The sequence below is a fragment of the Mirounga leonina genome, unplaced genomic scaffold (genome assembly GCF_011800145.1).
Source record: "Mirounga leonina isolate KUSES-001 unplaced genomic scaffold, KU_Mleo_1.0 Mir_176, whole genome shotgun sequence".
Taxonomy (NCBI): Eukaryota; Metazoa; Chordata; class Mammalia; order Carnivora; family Phocidae; genus Mirounga; species Mirounga leonina.
Genome location: NW_023270454.1, coordinates 38,216,226 through 38,223,249, shown reverse-complemented (window position 1 = coordinate 38,223,249; position 7,024 = coordinate 38,216,226). Strand labels below are relative to the sequence as shown.

The following is a 7,024-nucleotide window of genomic DNA, read 5'->3' as shown; positions in this document are numbered from 1 at the left end:
CCTCAGGGTGATGTTCTGGCCTGGGATTTAGTTTCTCCGGATCTTCCGCTGTCTAAGTAAGCTGAGTCTTATCTCTTTCTATAGTGGATGTGTTCCTGCTCTCATTTTTGGCTTAACAATACCCATCCATCTGGAGAAAAGTAATCCTTCTTTAGGCTAAAGAGTGGTGGAGAGCTTTGGGGTTGTTTATCTTCCAATAAAGTGCAGAAACAGCCCAGCGAAGCTATAAACTCGTAAGCTTCCTGATTCATCCTTGCCAATACAATTAAGCTCAGAGCCGGAGGCTTTCTCTGGGGGAGATAAGATAGTATGTCCACTTCACCGTTAGTTTCTGCCAAGTTCCTGCTCTACAGAGAAGTAAGTTCTCTAGCTGATGGCCTTCTGATGCCTCACCTCCCTGAATCACACCTTAATTGTGGATGTTTCCTTTCTTTAACCCAAAGTCAAAACACCATGACTCCTTCTTTGCTTTCCACTTTCTCATCCCAGATCCTTAGGTTTCTTTTCAGACCTGGTTATGGTGGTAACTTAATACTGACCCCATATAATCTGGCAAATAATCTCATTACTTCATATTTTAAAAAAAGAATCACGTTTTAAAGTAAAGCCCTGTGTCCCTTTCCAGTGTTCATTTCAAGGAAATGGCAATACATTTCTTGTCACGCTCAGCAAATCCCAGGTATCTGGGAGGGTAACCTTTTCTTCGTCGCTTCTCCCCGTGGTGATTGCTTCTTCTCCTGCTCCTTTCAACGTGATCTGCCGGATAACAGCATCAAAATACACCTGGAAATCTCACACAGAACTCAAGCTTCATCTCTAGATGACCACTGACAAAACAGAGAGGAAGTCACCGTACAACGGATGCAATCTGGCTGAAACCTGATTCTCTTTATCAAAAAATAATATTCCAAAATTTTCTCCTAAAAGTTAGATTTATGGTAAAAAGATACAAATAATATGTATTTTTAAATATGGGCCTCTTTGCTGCCCACAGGAACCCTGCTGTTGGTTGAAGTATGGATACGAATGAATAGGAAGGTGTGGGGAAGGACTTTTACATGCTTGTGACATATCATACACTGGGCATCTGTGTAAAGGCAGAGAAGGATTTGGCCTCTTTTTGCCCTAAATTTTAATAGGAGCACTTCTCATCTTGTTCTGCTTTCAGCTCACTTGGCCGTGCCTCAGCACCTGCCGGCCCCACCACCGCCATCACATAATCTTCCCCCGCCCCGCTCCCCGGTCAACCTCTGCAGAGCACTGTCCTCACTCCAGACTTAGAAGCTTGGCACTGTTTGTCCTCTCATTCATCTTACACACGTGTGCTAAGTGACGCTCTATTCCACGCCCTGACTTGGCATTTTTCCTTCTGTGTCATGCCCCCCACCCCGCCTTCTTTGGTCACTGCTTCTAATAGCACTGCCAGTTAAGTGGTGGTGGCCCAAAGTCACATTCTGCCCAAACAATGGGCAGAGGAAAGATTCAAAGTGAAACATAAGCTCCGACCTGACATGTGGTACCAGCTCTGGGATTTATGACATTTATGTTAGGAGGGTTTTTCCTCTCCTGTTCCTGTTCTTTCCTTTCCTCATTGAAGAAGTTTCCTGAAAGACAAGGTCAATTGAAAATAAAATACTGTAAGGTACCTTAAGCTAGTGGATATTCTAAAAGATAAGGCATGAATACAGATGAAATGAGTGTTTCATTTTCTTAAAATTAACAAATACTACATAAAATCTGACATGTAGTTATCTCCACATTTATATCCATATGACTTTTCCTTCCTTTGCCAATGTATTTTAGCCATTGGTCACTATGAAGATCAGAATAATTAGCTTATCCAAGGAAACCTGTTTTCAGAAAATATGTTAATTTGGGGGCACCTGGGTGGCTCAGTCGTTAAGCGTCTGCCTTCGGCTCAGGTCATGATCCCGGGGTCCTGGGATCGAGCCCCGCATCAGGCTCCCTGCTCCACGGGAAGCCTGCTTCTCCCTCTCCCTCTCCCCCTGCTTGTGTTCCTTCTCTTGCTTTGTATCTCTCTGTCAAATAAATAAATAAAATCTTTAAAAATATATATGTTAATTTGGAGAACATGCCTCCTGAACACGGGGAGCTGGTCTTATTCCCCTTCAGGATCAGATCAGGATGAGGGCGGTGGAGGAAATAACCGAATACTCATTTTGGCAAGGTCTGTCACCAGATTTCACTTTCACAATCCACATGAACAATTTTTTTTCGCCACTGGCATAATTACACTCGCATCGTGTTCATAGTGTTTAAGAAGACCGAGAATGCCTTCCACACGTTTCCGCGTTGCCGTCTGGACCGTCTTCTGCTGACTCTAGTTGCACATGCGTAGCGAAGGCCCACAGCCCGCAGATACTCTGAGGGCCCCCGGCAACCACCTCAGCACACCCCAAGCTCCCTGGCACTGATGGGGACAAGCCTCACCTCCGGGAGGCCAGGCACATGCCGCCCACCCACTCGAAGGCAGAAGCATCCAGCAGTCTCGGCTGAACACCCACCACCCCCACCTCAGCTCAAGCTGACTTTAGACACCCGGGTAATGCCCCCGAGAGGGTGCATCATTCCTGCTACTGCAATACCAGGTCAATGTGTGCAGTGGATGGAGGAAGCTCCTATTCCATCTCCCTGCTCCAAAAATGCATTTAATATATTGTCTTCAGGTATTAAATTGATCTGAACAGATATTACACTTAATCTCAGCCAAAAGGCCGGCAAGCAATCCACATGAACAACTGAAAAGGTGAAAGTTTTCCAAAGCCGTGGGCACAATAAGGCATTATCTGCAGAGAAAAAACTCTAAACTCTGCCTACATAAAGAGAATGAATGAAAATCGGAGTAGGTATATTAAGTAATAAATTAGGAAACTTGGCAGAAGTAAACAGTTTTCTCTGTCCCCTTATTACAATGATACGGCCATTGTCTCACTTTCTGATAAAGGGAACACTTCCCACTGACAAGTACACTCTGCTCTCTGAGAGTAACTGTGTTCTCACGATGCTGTAAATGCGAGAGTAGGGTCAATATGTTCGGTCCGGTCCGTGGGAGGTTCGTAGCGGAACACAGCCATCTCAGCACAGACTCCTCACTGTCTCATCCAGGTGTTGGGCATGAGGCCAGAACAAGCCAGGAGGTGAAGGCCACCACCAGGGAATTCCCACTACCCGGGTCTCCTCTCCTTGCAGCCTTACCATGGCTGAAGAGTTTTACCATTCAGCTAATTCATCCCCACTCAGCATCCTCCCCTCCCTTTCCAGCATCACTTCCACTCAGGGAGCAGGGAAACTGTAGAGGTTGTTGGTCCTTGCTGATCCTTAAAATAAGGAATATGGTCACTGGTAAGAACCGAGCCATGCATAACAGCTCCAACTAGGTTGCCTCCCCGTTCTTCGGACTTGAGCTTGACTTGCTAGCCAGAAAACCCTCAAAGCCTGCTGACTGAACAGGTCTTTTTGTCCCCATAAAGCATGGAGCTTAAAGAAATTACTTGCAACTTCCCTAACCAAAGGAATGACATACAGGTATTGTCAACTAGTAAATCACTCATGCCCTAAGACACAGTAAGACTACGTTATGTTGCCAGTTCAATGGGCTGCTAGCACATCCTTGGGTAAATATGCCCAGAACACTAAAGAAATATGTAAAATAAATTATTTCTTTCAACCTGCCCTCAAACAAACAAGCAAAAATGCCTTTGTTCGAAGTCCTCAAACATTCGGTTTTCTGTTTTTTAAACACATTGCTCAAAATATTATGTGCGGGGATATAAGATCGAAACAGGGAGCAGGATCTGAGCCCCGCCATCTGGAGTAACACCCCTCAAGGAGATGGAGCTTGCAGGTAGCATGGCGTTTAAGGGACAGGGAGTATGTCTGGATTTTGCTTTAGGTTTTTATTCTCCCCTCCCCATAGGTACTTGTTGTGCCTTACCTGAAGTAAAACAGAAAAGGAAAGGAGAAGAGTTGGGGGAAGGGGAAGTGGTTCAAGTTTCTGGTCCTCGTGGCAGTTTTTCTTTATTCTAGTTGAGAAAAGAACAATCTGGAAAGGTACATTATGATCGCGGAATTGCTAACTGAGCAATCTGAGTCATCAGACAACTCCCCCTCAGTGACCATGAACCCAGAACTATGGGAGCCGGCGAGGGTGCATGATGCCAAAGTGGCCTAAAGGAGAAGCCTGGAGGGGTCTGACCCCCCAAAAGCAGTCAATATGTTGTTAAGGAGCACTCTCCTCAAGTTCTAGGAAGAAAGCCAAGCTTAATTAAGCTTAATCCATGGTGAGAAACCATTCCTTAGACCTGGTTTTCTTTTCTTTTCTTTTCTTTTTTTTTTTTTAAGATTTTATTTATTTATTTGAGAGAGAGAAAGCTAGAGCATGAACACAAGTAGGGGGAGAGGGAGAAGCAGGCTTGCCACGGAGCAGGGGGCCCGATGAGGGGCTCAATCCCAGGACCTGGGGATCATGACCTGAGCCGAAGGCAGATGCTTAACCTACTGAGCCACCCAGGCGCCCCCCTGGTTTTCTTTTAAAAACATACTCTCTTGAACTCGTTTTTAAGCTAGGATGAACTTTGTAATTTTAATGCTGTTCAGGTTCCACTAAACTCTGCCAGAGTTTGGACCTTACCTTAGCATCTTCGTGTGTGTATGTATGTAGTAATACGGCCTTCCTATTCAGGATACAAGGTCGTATTTACAAAGTCCTATATTTTAGGAAATTAAAACTTCTGTAGGTTAAAGCCACAATCATAAACATTTAAAATGATGTTAAAGTTCAAATCTCATCCCCTACTACCTGAATTCATTGTTCTGATTGCTGTACTTGATAATTATCATCCTGAGACTTACTCAGTGTTCGTTTTATTCCCCTCATGACAACATTCAATTCAACATAAATAAAAACAAACAAACAAAAAGCAACAACAACAACAAAAAACCCTGATGTAACAATAAATAAGGATGTCTGGAAATAAATATAAAGTATTTAAAATAATATAAAGCATCAGGCCAAGTAAAAAAAACACTTATCGATGATAACTAGGATGAAAACAAAAGGATAGGTCAGGTCAGAGAGATTCCGATGCAAAATTTTAAAATCTCCTTTCCTGGTGAGGTGAGAAAACAGTATTTTGTGTACAAATAGCCTTGTCCAACAACTACTTTTGTGTTTCTTTTTAGAAAAAGATGAATTATCTTTTTAAAACTGTTCCAAAGGAAAAGAAAAACAAATGTCCCAGATGGACAGCCACTCCCAGATGCATGCACTAGAACTCAGGATTTGTGCTTCAGAAATTACCATCTCATAAAGCAGGTGGTTTAGCTACTAGTGAGACTGATTTCTTAAAATGGCCAGCTAAGCTACAGACTGCAGTCTAGATGTATTTTTGTCTTCCTCTATCTCTGCTGTGAATTATTAAAGCAGCACATTCCACAGTTTGCATGTGGCCCACATGTTAAATCAAGTTCACCAAAATAACAACACTCAATGTACTAATTTCCATTTAACAGAAATATTTCTGTAAATTCCTAATACGACTGAAAGGCAATATGAAGCAAAGCACAAAAACATTTCTAAAAATTCATTTTATCCCAGGAGAAATTATTCTTTCTACAAAAATATCATGCAAATATTTATTTGCAAAGAATTCTAAGCATAACTCTAGAAAACCACATTTATAAACAAACTAGTGGGGCTGTTTAAAAAGACCCTCCACCAAATTGGTGATTCTTTCATGTTTTTTAATTACTTTTGTAGAAATGTATTGTGTAGGGAAGACCCTACATGATTTTTAACTGGATAGAGAATTTTCATTTTTAAAAAGTAAAAAATGTGTTAGAGTATTACTACAGTTTATTGAAGCGAGTTCTTCCACTAGCTAATCTCCTACAGGGACAAATTTTCTAGAAAAGTAGATGAAGCAAACTAGAAAAGAAGAAAGTTTGGATTTTAGAATCTAAAACCTGGAGGTTCACCTCTGCCTTCTCTGGATTACTGGGAACATTTTCAGGTCAAACAGTAATTAATGGGCCCTCCCAGAGGTCTTTGGTTTCATGATACTGGCTTGTAAGTCTCTCCATCTGCTCCAAGGCAATTCTGAGCAAAATTTTGAAGTATTCCCTGTATGTGTAAGAATACCCATGTCATTTTCCTTGGCTCTACCCTAACCTCTTGTGCAATGGCCTTGTAAAAATTAGAACAGGCACCCATCCAATCAACACAACCATCCACACCCAACCAATTTATATATAAATATAAATTTGTATTTTTGTACATGGTAGGCTTACTCTGCTCTCTTTTGACAGTATTGTCTTGTGATGTCATAAAGATTAATGTCTCTACTGAAAAGAAAGAATGTTTCTGTGATAATTACCTGGAGGAGAGAAAAGTCCTTCGATAGAAACCTGGACCTTGGAAGACAGGCCCTAAATGTATTCATTCCCTCAGCCGATGAATATTCATTGAGTACATGCTGCACACCTAGGGGCCTTCTCCAGCTGAACCACTGCCTAAACTAGAGACTGACAGGGGAGGCACAATTTTACCTCACCTTCGTAGGGTTATTTTCGGCTGGACCTGAGACTCAAATTGACAAATCAGTAAGAGAAAGACATACAAATTCATTAAATGATACAAGTTTTACAGGATGTGGAAGCCTTCGTAAGGAATGAAGACACAAAGAAATGGCAAAACCTATTTGCTTTTTTGTATTAGGTTGAACAGAGAAACAATTCTGGAGAAGAGTCTGTACTGTGGGGAGGGTCCTGAATTTAAAAATATATATATATTTTCACAAGGCCCATTTGTGTAGAATTCTCTGTCTCAACTTCTCATCGTTGATAAGAATGTGACTTTCCTTCTGGTATAGGGAGGGCATCTTTCATATAGGAATTTTACGTCCTGTTTTTAAGAAAAATAAGGAAGGACAAAGTGTTTTCTTTTTGCTGTCATTCAAGCGCCCTTAACCCAAAATAACCAATATGCCAGTGTGGCATACTTTGG

General features: G+C 41.9%; 1 pseudogene; it reads right to left on the bottom strand.

Moving 5' to 3' along the window:
- Positions 1–2,575: 2,575 nt before the first annotated feature.
- Positions 2,576–2,747, bottom strand: LOC118022585 (annotated as a pseudogene).
- Positions 2,748–7,024: the final 4,277 nt, after the last annotated feature.